Source organism: Aegilops tauschii, chromosome 3, assembly GCF_002575655.3.
Source record: "Aegilops tauschii subsp. strangulata cultivar AL8/78 chromosome 3, Aet v6.0, whole genome shotgun sequence".
NCBI classification, from domain to species: domain Eukaryota; kingdom Viridiplantae; phylum Streptophyta; class Magnoliopsida; order Poales; family Poaceae; genus Aegilops; species Aegilops tauschii.
This window is the reverse complement of record NC_053037.3, coordinates 532,741,563-532,755,532: the sequence shown is the minus strand read 5'-3', so window position 1 is coordinate 532,755,532 and position 13,970 is coordinate 532,741,563. Positions and strand designations below refer to the sequence as shown.

General features: G+C 45.6%; 1 long non-coding RNA gene and 1 pseudogene across 8 annotated transcripts; one reads left to right on the top strand and one right to left on the bottom strand.

Annotated features, from left to right (window-relative positions):
• Positions 1-9,383, top strand: part of LOC109758306 (uncharacterized) — a 43,013-nt pseudogene extending 33,630 nt beyond the window's left edge.
• A 520-nt stretch (positions 9,384-9,903) lies between these two features.
• LOC109758318 (uncharacterized) lies at positions 9,904-13,800 on the bottom strand. 8 transcript variants are annotated; one of them, XR_012205541.1, is made up of 6 exons: positions 13,323-13,800; positions 12,903-13,112; positions 12,528-12,734; positions 11,795-11,865; positions 10,536-11,631; positions 9,904-10,146 (listed from the first exon to the last, which is right to left on the bottom strand). It is a non-coding gene; the product is annotated as an uncharacterized lncRNA (long non-coding RNA). The 8 variants fall into 8 exon arrangements; XR_006672475.2 differs by having other exon boundaries at positions 10,536-11,865; XR_012205540.1 differs by lacking the exon at positions 11,795-11,865 and having other exon boundaries at positions 13,323-13,799.
• Positions 13,801-13,970: the final 170 nt, after the last annotated feature.

Here is a 13,970-nt window from a genome sequence, read left to right as displayed (position 1 = left end):
TGACTAGAGGGATGTCTATCTGAGTGGGAGTTCAAAATCAGATGAACTTCATTATCATGAACATAGTCAAAAAGGTCTTTGCAAATTATGTCATAGCTTGCGCTTTAGTTCTACTGTTTAAGATATGTTCCTAGAGAAAATTTAGTTGAAAGTTGGTAGTAGCAATTATGCGGACTGGGTCCGTAAACTGAGGATTGTCCTCATTGCTGCACAGAAGGCTTATGTCCTTAATGCACCGCTCGGTGTGCTGAACCTCAGCGTCGTCTGTAGATGTTACGAAACATCTGACATACACGTTTTGATGACTACGTGATAGTTCAGTGCGTAATGCTAATGGTTTAGAATTGTGGCACAAGAGACGTTTTTTGAAACGTCGCAGAACATATGAGATGTTCCGAAGACTGAAATTGGGATTTCAGACTAGTGCCCACGTCAAGAGGTATGAGACCTCTGGCAAGTTTCTTAACCCTGCAAACTAAGGGAGAAAAGCTCAATCGTTGAGCATGTGCTGAGATTGTCTGAGTACCACAATCGCTTGAATCGAGTGGGAGTTAGTCTCCCAGATGAGATAGTGATGGTTCTCCATAGTCACTGCCACCAAGCTAGTAGAGCTTCGTGATGAACTATAACATATCAGGGATAGTTATGATGATCTTTGAGCTATTCGCGATGTTTGACACCGCGAAAGTAGAAATCAAGAAGGAGCATCAATTGTTGATGGTTAGTAAAACCACTAGTTTCTAGAAGGGCAAGGGCAAAAGGGATACTTCATGAAACAGTAAGTCGTTTGCTGCTCTAGTGAAGAATCCCAAGGTTGAACCCAAACCCGAGACTAAGTGCTTCTGTAATGAGGGGAACGGTCACTGAAGCGGAACTACCCTGGATACTTGGTAGATGAGAAGGCAGGCAAGGTCGACAGAAGTATATTGGATATACATTAAATGAATGTGTACTTTACTAGTACTCCTAGCAGCACCAGGGTACTAGATACCGGTTCAGTTGCTAAGTGTTAGTAACTCGAATTAAAAGCTGCGGAATAAACGGAGACTAGCTAAAGGTGAGATGACGATGTGCGTTGGAAGTGTTTCCAAGGTTGATGTGATCAAGCATCGCATGCTCCCTCTACTATCGATATTTGGTATTTGCGTTGAACATGATTGGATTATGTTTATCGCAATACGGTTATTCATTTAAGGAGAATAATGGTTACTCTGTTTATTTGAATGATACCTTCAATGGTCTTGCACCTAAAATGAATCTCGATCGTAGTGATACACATGTTCATGCCAAAATAGTAATGATAGTACCACATACTTGTGGCACTGCTATTTGAGTCATATTAGTATAGAACGCATGAAGAAGCTCCATGTAGATGGATCTTTGGACTCACTCGTTTTTGAAAAGATTGAGACATGCGAACCATGTCTATTGGTATATATGCATGAAGAAACTCCATGCAGATGGATCGTTTGGACTCACTTGATTTCGAATCACTTGAGACATGCAAATCATACCACATGGGAAAGATGACTGAAAGTCCTCGTTTTCAGTAAGATGGAACAAGAGAGCAACTTATTGGAAGTAATACATTTTTGATGTATGCAGTCCAATGAGTGCTGAGGCATGCAGTGGATATCGTTATGTTCTTACTTCACAGATGATTTGAGTAGATGCTGAGTGTATTTACTTGATGGAACACAAGTCTGAATTATTGAAAGGTTCAAGTAATTTCAGAGTGAAGTTGAAGATCGTCGTGACAAGAGGATAAAATGTCTGTGATATGATCATAGAGATGAGTATCTGAGTTACGAGTTTGGCACACAATTGAGACATTGTCACAATTAATACCGCCTGGAACACCATAGTGTGATGGTGTGTCCGGACATCATAGCTGCACCCTATTGGATATGGTGCATACCATGATGTTTCTTATCGAATTACCACTATCGTTTATGGGTTAGGCATTAGGGACAACCGCATTCACTTTAAAAGGGGCACCACGCAATTCCGTTGAGACGACACCATTTAGAGAAACCTAAGTTGTCGTTTCTTAAAAGTTTGGGGCTGCGAAGCTTATGTGAAAAAGTTTCAGGCTGATAAGCTCGAACCCAAAGCGGATAAATACATCTTCATAAGAATACCCAAAACAGTTGGGTATACCTCCTATTTCAGATCTGGAAGCAATTGCTTCTAGAAACGGTTCCTTTCTCGAGGAAAAGTTTCTCTCGAAAGAATTGAGTGGGAGGATGGTGGAGACTTGATAAGGTTATTGAACCGTCACTTCAACTAGTGTGTAGCAGGGCACAGGAAGTTGTTCCTGTGGCACCTACACCAATTGAAGTGGAAGCTTATGATATTGATCATGAAACTTCGGATCAAGTCACTACCAAACCTCGTAGGTCGACAAGGATGCGTACTACTTCAGAGTGGTACGTAATCCTGTCTTGGAAGTCATGTTGCTAGACAAATATGAACCTACGAGCTATGGAGAAGCGATGGTGGGCCCATATTCCGACAAATGGTTAGAAGCCATGAAATCCGAGATAGGATCCATGTATCAGAACAAAGCATGGACTTTGGTGAACTTGCCCGATGATCGGCAAGCCATTGAGATAAATGGATCTTTAAGAAGAAGACGGACATGGACGGTAATGTTGCCGTCCATGAAGCTCGACTTGTGGCAAAGAGTATTTTCACAAGTTCAAGGAGTTGACTATGATGAAATTTTCTCATCCGTAGCGATGCTTAAGTCCGTCGGAATCATGTTATCATTAGCTGCATTTATGAAATCTAGCAGATGGATGTCAAAACAAGTTTCCTTACCAGTTTTCGTAAGGAAAGGTTGTATGTGATACAATCAGAAAGGTTTTGTCGATCCTAAGGATGCTAAAAGGTATGCTAGCTCCAGCGATCCTTCCATGGATTAGAGCAAGCATCTCGGAGTCAGAATATACGCTTTGATGGAGTGATCAAAGTTTTTGGGTTTATACAAAGTTTGTTAGAAACTTGTATTTACAATAAAGTGAGTGGGAGCGCTACAACATTTCTGAGTATATGTGAATGACATATTGTTGATCCGAAATAATGTAAAATTTCTGGAAAGCATAAAGGGTTGTTTGATAGGAGTTTTTCAAAGGAAGACCTGGATAAAGCTGCTTACATAATGGGCATCAAGATCTATAGAGATAGATCAAGACCCTTGATGATACTTTCAAAGAACGCACACCTTGACATGATTTTGAAAGAGTTCAAAATAGATCAACAAAGAAGGAGTTCTTGGCTGTGTTACAAGGTGTGAGTATTGAGTAAGACTCAAGACATGACCAGAGCAGAAGAGAGAGAAAGGACGAAGGTCGTCCCCTATGCTTTAGACGTAGGCTCTACAGTATGCTATGCTGTGTACCGCACATGAAGTGTGCCTTGCCATGAGTTGGTCAAGGGGTACAATAGTGATCCGGGAATGGATCACATGACAGCGGTCGAACTTATCCTTAGTATCTAGTGGACTAAGGAATTTTCTCGATTATGGAGGTGAAAAGGAGTTCGTCGTAAAGGGTTACGTCGATGCGAACTTTGACACTAATCCGGATGACTCTGAGTAGTAAACCGGATTCGTGATAAATGTTTATTATTCATGCTGAATAATAAAGTATTATATATTTCCTTATATCATGATAAATGTTTATTATTCATGCTAGAATTGTATTAACCGGAAACATAATACATGTGTGAATACATAGACAAACAGAGTGTCACTAGTATGCCTCTACTTGACTAGCTCGTTAATCAAAGATGGTTATGTTTCCTAGCCATAGACATGAGTTGTCATTTGATTAACGGGATCACCTCATTAGGAGAATGACGTGATTGACATGACCCATTACGTTAGCTTAGCACCCGATCATTTAGTATGTTGCTATTGCTTTCTTCATGACTTATACATGTTCCTATGACTATGAGATTATGCAACTCCCGTTTACCGGAGGAACACTTTGTGTGCTACCAAACGTCACAACGTAACTGGGTGATTATAAAGGTGTTGGAAATATGCCCTAGAGGCAATAATAAATTGGTTATTATTATATTTCCTTGTTCACGATAATCGTTTATTATCCATGCTAGAATTGTATTGATAGGAAACTCAGATACATGTGTGGATACATAGACAACACCATGTCCCTAGTAAGCCTCTAGTTGACTAGCTCGTTGATCAATGGATGGTTACGGTTTCCTGACCATGGACATTGGATGTCGTTGATAACGGGATCAGGAGAATGATGTGATGGACAAGACCCAATCCTAAGCCTAGCACAAGATCGTGTAGTTCGTTTGCTCAGAGCTTTTCTAATGTCAAGTATCATTTCCTTAGACCATGAGATTGTGCAACTCCCGGATACCGTAGGAATGCTTTGGGTGTACCAAACGTCACAACGTAACTGGGTGGCTATAAAGGTGCACTACAGGTATCTCCGAAAGTGTCTGTTGGGTTGGCACGAATCGAGACTGGGATTTGTCACTCCGTGTAAACGGAGAGGTATCTCTGGGCCCACTCGGTAGGACATCATCATAATGTGCACAATGTGACCAAGGAGTTGATCACGGGATGATGTGAGTTACGGAACGAGTAAAGAGACTTGCCGGTAACGAGATTGAACAAGGTATAGGGATACCGACGATCGAATCTCGGGCAAGTAACATACCGATAGACAAAGGGAATTGTATACGGGATTGATTGAATCCCCGACATCGTGGTTCATCCGATGAGATCATCGTGGAACATGTGGGAGCCAACATGGGTATCCAGATCCCGCTGTTGGTTATTGACCGGAGAACGTCTCGGTCATGTCTGCATGGTTCCCGAACCCGTAGGGTCTACACACTTAAGGTTCGATGACGCTAGGGTTATAGGGAAAGTATGTACGTGGTTACCGAATGTTGTTCGGAGTCCCGGATGAGATCCCGGACGTCACGAGGAGTTCCGGAATGGTCGGTAAAGATTTATATATGGGAAGTCCTGTTTTGGTCACCAGAAAAGTTTCGGGTGTTATCGGTAATGTACCGGGACCACCGGGAGGGTCCCGGGGGTCCACCAAGTGGGGCCACCAGCCCCAGAAGGCTGCGTGGGCCAAGTGTGGGAGGGGACCAGCCCCAGGTGGGCTGGTGCGCCCCCCCACCAAGGCCCAAGGCGCATGGGAGAGTGGGAGGGGGCAAACCCTAGGTCCAGATGGGCCTTAGGGCCCATCTAGTGGGGCGCCCCCCTCTCCTCCCCTTGGCCGCCCCCCTTGATGGGATCTAGGGCTGGCCGCCAGCCCTTGGGGGTGGAAACCCTAGAGGGGGCGCAGCCCCTCCCCCCCCCCCCTATATATAGTTGAGGTTTGGGCTGCCCAAGACACATGAGCACGTCTCTCTTTCGGCGCAGCCCTACCCCTCTCCCTCCTCCTCCTCTCCCGCGGTGCCTGGCGAAGCCCTGCGGGATTGCCACGCTCCTCCATCACCACCACGCCGTCGTGCTGCTGCTGGATGGAGTCTTCCCCAACCTCTCCCTCTCTCCTTGCTTGATCAAGGCGTGGGAGACGTCACCGGGCTGCACGTGTGTTGAACGCGGAGGCACCGTTCTTCGGTGCTTAGATCGGAATCAACCGCGATCTGAATCGCTACGAGTACGACTCCTTCATCCGCGTTCTTGCAACGCTTCCGCATCGCGATCTACAAGGGTATGTAGATGCACTCCCCTTCCCCTCGTTACTAGATTACTCCATAGATTGATCTTGGTGATGCGTAGAAAATTTTGAATTTCTGCTACGTTCCCCAACAAAAGGTGCTCTACAGGTGTCTCCAAAGGTACTTGTTGGGTTGGCGTATTTCGAGATTAGGATTTGTCACTCCGATTGTCGGAGAGGTATCTCTGGGCCCACTCGGTAATGCACATCACTATAAGCCTTGCAAGCATTGTGACTAATGAGTTAGTTGCAGGATGATGTATTACGGAACGAGTAAAGAGACTTGCCGGTAACGAGATTGAACTAGGTATCGAGATACCGACGATCGAATCTCGGGCAAGTAACATACCGATGACAAACGGAACAACGTATGTTGTTATGCGGTCTGACCGATAAAGATCTTCGTAGAATATGTGGGAGCCAATATGGGCATTCAGGTCCCGCTATTGGTTATTGACCGGAGAGGTGTCTCGGTCATGTCTACATAGTTCTCGAACCCGAAGGGTCCGCACGCTTAACGTTACGATGACAGCTTTATTGAGTTTTGTTGTACCGAAGGAGTTCGGAGTCCCGGATGAGATCGGGGACATGACGAGGAGTCTCGAAATGGCCGAGACGTAAAGATAGATATATTGGACGACTATATTCGGACTTCGGAAAGGTTCCGAGTGATTCGGGTATTTTTCGGAGTACCGGAGGGTTACGGGAATTCGTATTGGGCCTTAATGGGCCATACGGGAAAGGAGAGAAAGGTCTGAAAAGGTGGCCGCGCCCCTCCCCATGATCTGGTCCGAATTGGACTAGGGAAGGGGGGCGCCCCCTTCCTTCTTTCTCCTCCCCCCTTCCCTTCTCCTACTCCCACAAGGAAAGGAGGAGTCCTACTCCCGGTGGGAGTAGGACTCCCCCCTTTGGCGCGCCTATACCCTTGGCCGGTGGGAGTAGGGTAGGTCCCAAAATATAAATTTCTTCTTCCACATGGGTGCGCGTCCCTCAGCGTCATTCGGAACAGCTAGTCCGCCGGGATCCTTTCCAAATATTACATGTAAATTAGAGACCATAGCAAGTACGTGATCACCGGTACGCATGGCGGGCTTCTTCCGGTGATCTGCCTCGCCTTTGAAATGCGTGCCTTTCTTTCGACATTGATGGTTGGTCAGGAGAAATCGATGATGGCCCAGGTATACATTCTTCCTGCATCTGTCCAGGTATGTACTTTCGGTATCAGCTAAACAGTGCGTGCATGCGTGGTATCCCTTGTTTGTCTGTTCTGAAAGGTTACTGAGAGCAGGCCAATCATTGATGGTCACGAACAGCAACGCTTTTAGGTCAAATTCTTCCCCCATGTGCTCATCCCACGCACGTACACCTGTTCCATTCCACAGCTGTAAGAGTTCTTCAACTAATGGCCTTAGGTACACATCAATGTCGTTGCCGGGTTGCTTAGGGCCTTGGATGAGAATTGACATCATAATGAACTTCCGCTTCATGCACATCCAAGGAGGAAGGTTATACATACATAGAGTCACGGGCCAGGTGCTGTGATTGCTGCTCTGCTCCCCGAAAGGATTAATGCCATCCGCACTTAAAGCAAACCATACGTTCCTTGGGTCACTTGCAAACTCAGCCCAGAACTCTCTTTTGATTTTTTTCCACTGCGACCCGTCAGCGGGTGCTCTCAACTTCCCGTCTTTCTTACGGTCCTCACTGTGCCATCGCATCAACTTGGCATGCTCTTTGTTTTTGAACAGTCGTTTCAACCGTGGTATTATAGGAGCATACCACATCACCTTCGCAGGAACCCTTTTCCTGCGGGGCTCGCCCTCAACATCACCAGGGTCATCTCGTCTGATCTTATACCGCAATGCACCGCATACAGGGCATGCGTTCAAATCCTTGTACGCACCGCGTTAGAGGATGCAGTCATTAGGGCATGCATGTATCTTCTCCACCTCCAATCCTAGAGGGCATACAACCTTCTTTGCTGCGTATGTACTGTCGGGCAATTCGTTATCCTTTGGAAGCTTCTTCTTCAATATTTTCAGTAGCTTCTCAAATTCTTTGTCAGGCACAGCATTCTCTGCCTTCCACTGCAGCAATTCCGGTACGGTACCGAGCTTTGTGTTGCCATCTTCGCAATTGGGGTACAACCCTTTTTTGTGATCCTCTAACATGCGATCGAACTTCAGCTTCTCCTTTTCACTTTCGCACTTTTCCTTGCAACAACAATGACCCGGCGGAGATCATCATCGGGCACATCGTCTGGTTCCTCTGGATCTTCAGCTTCCCCCGTTGCAGCATCACCATATTCAGGGGGCACATAGTTGTCATCATCCTCTTCTTCTTCTCTGTCTTCCAACATAACCCCTATTTCTCCGTGCTTCATCCAAACATTATAGTGTGGCATGAAACCCTTATAAAGCAGGTGGGTGTGAAGGATTTTCTTGTCAGAGTAAGACCTCATATTCCCACAATTAGGGCATGGACAACACGTAAAACCATTCTGCTTGTTTGCCTCAGCCACTTCGAGAAAATTATGCACGCCCTTAATGTACTCAGAGGTGTGTCTGTCACCGTACATCCATTGCCGGTTCATCTGCGTGCATTATATATAATTATGTGTGTCAAAAGTAAGAAAATTAGACAAGAATCTATCTAAAGTAAGATTTTTTTCTTTCAGAAAGAAGATAAGAACAAGAGGCTCACCACGGTGGTGCCGGCGACGAGATCGGCGCAGGCGATAAACGGCGGTGAAGACGAGGACGGGGCGTGATGGACGCTAAACCTAGACAAATCTCGGAAAAAATGGAGCTCGGAGGTCGAGCTTCGAGAGGAGAAAGCTTAACTAGTGTGGCTCGGGCATTTCATCAAACACCTCACATGCATAAGAGGTGAGCTAGAGCACCCAAATGCCCTTCCTCGCCGGCCAGCAAAAAACAGAGCACTATGGAGTGCTCTGCTCGCCGGCGATGGGGTATATATAGGAAACTCATTTGTCCCGGTTCGTGGCTGGAACCGGGACTAAAGGCCATCCTTCTGTCCCGGTTCCTGCCACGAACCGGGACCAATGGTTGTGGGCCAGGAGCGAGGCTCATTGGTCCCGGTTCGTGCCAAGAGCCGGGACAAATGGGCCCAGACGAACCGGGACCAATGCCCACGAGGCCCCGGCCGGCCCCCTGGGCTCACGAACTGGGACAAATGCCTCCATTGGTCCCGGTTTGTGGCAGAACCGGGACTAATGGGCTGGCCAGGCCCGAATGAAAGCCCCTTTTTCTACTAGTGCATATACGTACATTCTGGCCATTTCGGATTCTCCAAACAACGCCTTTTTTCAGAAGCTCGAGGCTATTTGGCTAACTTGAAAAGATATTTTTTTTACCAGAAAATTTGAAAAATCCATGTATGTAGGTGATCTTCACGGGAACACACTGGACCAGGCCATGAGCGTTGTTGCAGAAAACGAGGAGAACAGTACAAGAATGGGATGGGCATGTCATATCTTGGAGACAACAATCATGGAGATCTTCGCAAACCTTGGTTGGGTGTCTAATAGAAGAATTTGTGCTTAGATTTTTCTCAATGCTCATGAACAATGTGTGTTTTATTTGGGCCATTTATTGGTTCCTTTAAATCAGTTGGAGGCTGAAACTATATGTAATAATAGGATGGTTGAGCATATGCATTATGGAGAGACTATTCACATTTGTTAAAAAGAGCTTGAAGGTAAGAAAATTTGAGATGGGGGAGAACGCCGTACTCTAGGATTCAGCTTTTGCTGAGTTGGGCTCTAGATGGAGGCACGTTGTTGCTTGGAAACCGCCTGAAGTGGAGACCAACAGTGGGTGGAGGGACACTGTTCTCTGCTAGGGAACAACCCGAAGAAGCCTCAACCGATGCTAGAAAACGTCCCCAACCACAACCAGGCCCCTCCTCACTCCCAATCATTTTTTACTAGACCTGCAACGCGCCACCTGGCGCGCGGTACCGGGTCCTAACACTTGTTCCAGGTATACTGTAATTGTGGGGCAAACTTAGCATGTTTAGCCAGCACAATTAATAGGACCATCATAAAGCACAAGTATTTAGTTTGTTCAAGAGCAATAGGGAGTTCAGTGCTAAAGAGTAGCAGAAGCAGTCAGTGGCAATGAGATCAGTATTGAGCAAGCAACACAATTAGCAAACCACAAACAGGGCTAACGCAGAATGCTTTATATACTGTATATTTATACAAAGCAGTCAAGGTCTGAGAGAGCATCCAACAATTTTGATGCAACATAATATTCAGAGCAAGACATTCCTACAAAAGGTGAATGGTCGAATAGAAATTCACTGAAACGGCTAGGTAGCTAGTGGTATAATACATAGTTGGGCAATAACAGTGCCGAAGCAAGTGGTTCTTCGAATTGATTGATCATCACTCACGAACTACCTGTGCAAGGAAGGTATCCTTGTTTATTAGAATGACTAATAGGAATACATTGTAAGACCTTTGTGTAAGAAAGGCATCATCTAAGCTTAACACATGACATGACACTGTTTAAGTTCTATTTTTTCTTCATCGAATCATCTTAAATTTGGCTTCAAAATTTATTAAGTAATCCAGTTCAATAAATATAAGTACACATAATCTATACAACATTAAAACTGGTACGGGACTCGCTCACTGTTCAAAGCAATTTTACATGTGCTCGCTCACTCATTCTGATGTTGTGTATCTAATAAACTTGATAATCCTAACTGATAGTAATTTCACGTGTGCTCTCTAACTCAGGTACTGGTTCATCTTAGAAGGTATCGTTTTGTGCGTTCTACATGTACCTGGTGGTTTCCACAGCCGCAGAATCTTCTATCACTTTGGGTCCTGTAAATTAGTATAATCCCTTTCAACCATAGAAACCTTAGCTTTATCAGTAGGCAAAATCCAAGAAAATCTGCATGATCAAGCTCTAGTAAAATGCATCCTATTGACCTTCGTGTTTCCTCAAGCTTCTCCATAAGCTCATATCAAGTAACTATTGTGCAAGTTGTGTCATTTATCCGATTGCACTTATTGTGCAAGTTGTAGTTGCAGACCAAAGCCAACAAACTTTGCAAATAGCAGGCAATGCATATATATATATAAGTGATGGTCAAACATAACAGCTGCTATCTCCATACAAACCCTAACCAACATCATATAAAGTAACTATTCATTCAACAAAATGAGACCTAATAAAGAGAGTATTTTCACCTGGGATTTTCACCACTGATCTGGTCATGCTGATGTCGTCCATAGTGCCGCCACGCCGCCTTGACATGCCTCGTCCACAAAAATAAAAAGAACCAGTTAGACAAATTAGGGTAGAAACATGAGTTGAAGCAGAGTACAACTTCATAATGTGATCATAAGCATGAATCAAAACCTTGTTGCGTCAGAATCATAGTAATCTGACATTGAAAGAAATGCTTATGAAACAACACCAAACTTCAGATAATACAATATACAATTAGAAGGTTGGTGACATATAGCCCACTCTTATAGTAACTATTCCATCCAAAATAGTTGCAGCATACAATGCTTCTTGTAAAAAAAACATAAAACATACTATTAACAACTTATGCTTGTGCTAACTTGAATTAAATTATCAAACAGGTTAATGGGCAAAGATCAATCACGTTTCATTCATACACCCAGCAGGAAATAGCACCGAGGCACAATCATCCAAAGACACCACCCCGATCATTTATAAACCTCCGAACCTAAGAACCAACACCAGATAACCTTGTCTCATGTTGAGTGTCAAAGGAGGCAAGGCACCCCACTGCAACAGGGCGAGTCAGATGCGGCCCGTCTTAGCTCGACGTCCTGGTCCTCCTTCAGCCAATCGCCGAGGAGGAGAGCTCAACTAATCAAACATGAGTTGTATCCAGCTCACTACAATACACAAGAGAACTCTGACATGTAACTTAATGCAACATGCAAGTGACAAATTGAGATTTAACATGTCCTGATGTTCCAAGTTAGAAGGCCTCAAAATTTTCATCAGTAGCTTAGCTTTGTTAGAGTGAGTAGAAAGTAAGAAGTAAAATGTACAGACCAATAAATGTCCCTTTGATGAAAATGCCCTTCTCCTTTCAGTTCAATTGTACCATGCATCTGGTCAGTCCACTAAAAATGAAAGCGAACATTTAAAAGGAAAAGGTTGAGAAAAGTTAAACTTCTGTTAAATGGATCGGTTGAAGACAATCAAATTAAAACTTATGTTATTATCTGCCAAACTCCAAGTTATTCATACTTTTGACCCTAAATATGCAGTAGTTGTTGTCAAGCTTATTCTATTTAAACTCCAAATCTCTATGTTATCTTCAGTATTTGTAAATCAACCCATCACTGAATCTCTAAATAGAGTTTACATAGAGCATATACTCCAGTGAGCTTGATAATTTGTACTGTCAAATTGAGAACTGTCAAATTCAGTGATCCTGTCAATATGACAATACTGCTAACACTAATATGACAACAGTAAATAATTTCTTTGACAGTAATTCAGCTAACACTAATTTAATGTTAACAAATGTGCTCACCAAATGGAGTATAAAATCTTTGACTTCAGCCATTTACTGAACATTTATATGCACATTTATAAATGCTGAAATCTTTGACAACAGCCATTTACTGAAGATTTGTCAGTTAACACTGATTTCTACTCCCTGCAAATGTGCTCACAGCAAAGATTTTCTTTGACAGTAACAAAGAACATCAATGAACATGTAGACATTCAGGATTTCTGTGAGCATTCATGCCTCTTTGTAACAGGAAGGTAGGCTTACTCTGACGAGCTGATGAACAACGCCTAAGCTCGTGCAGTATGCCACAACCCTTGGGTAGAATCCTCTCTCGGCGCCGGTGATCTGGATCAAGCATACCATGGAACCGCCGGACTGCGTATCCCAGAACCACTTCGCCATCGCCTTTATTAGCAGCCAAGGTGTGTGAGTACTCATCTTCAGTTACACTGAGGCAGTCTTGCACTTCCCCTGCTCATAAGGCCAAGCAAACATTTCATGGTTGAAATCAGTGGATGGTAAGATGACTGAAATTAGTGGAGTAGGTTGGTGATTAATTGGGCTTGCCCATGTGTATACTTATGCCAGACAGAAAATTGGGCATGTGTATCACAGTATCTGTCAGTAGTGTATGCATACCTTCATAGGAGCAGCAGTTAACCAGGGTATTGAGCCTGTCGTGGCCAAAGCAGCACCACGCCGCCTCCACCGCGGCATCGACGGCCGCCTCGTTGCAGGCCGCAAAGTCTAGCCCCACCACCGCGACGGCCTCCCCCATCTCCCGCACAGTGTCGCGCCTCCTCCTCCGTCGCGGCCACGACACCACCAAGGAGCATCAATGGCCTGTATCTGAATCACCAACAATGAGCAGAGTGGAGGACACAATGTTCTTGAAGGGGAGAGGGGCGACGCGAGACCACACCGCCTCAAACCTGGACGGATTAGCCGTCCGTGTGCTCCTCGTGTGGATGGCGACGGCGACGGCGGAGAGAGATATGCGAGGAAGAGAAAGAGTGAGAGGAAGGACAGGAATCCTAGCTGAGACGGGAGGAAGAGCACCTGAAGGTTGATGACACCGGCGACATGGACGGTCGTCTCGGCGGCCATTGCTCCTCCCGGTGATGGCGACGCGCGGCCTTCGCCTTTGGCCTTCTCGCTCGTCCTGATGATGGCGACGCGCGGCCGTCGCCTTTGAACCTGCGCCGGTGGTGACAGCAGCGGCACCTAGGTCGTCACACGTGCAGAGGTGCCCATTGGACGAGAAGCGGAAGCAGAGGCCGCCGTGCTCCGGGGCATGCTCGGCATGGCCCTCGTACAACAGTGCCCAAATGTCAGCCTTGCTCGTCGAGCTCGCCGTGTACAGGGGAGGAATCGAGGTTGGTGGTGCGAGAAGGACAGGGGAGAGCAGCGGCGGAGGCGAGCTCGACGACGTGAGAGGAGAACCGGACGGGAGGGTGGCGGCGGCTGCGAAGGAGGGGGCGCGCTAGGATGGGGATGGCGGCTAGGGTTATCACCCAATCAGGTGCCCTCCTCTCCTCTACACTGAAATGTCCACCCACAGCACGCCACGGAAAGGCAAGAAAGTGAAATCCCTCTAATGCCCTTAGCGGGATCTGAGATTTACAGGCGGTGGCACGATTTTTTGACTGTGAGCCACCCGCACCGGGTGTCTACGCACCCAAGCCACTTACAGGCACGGCCCATGAG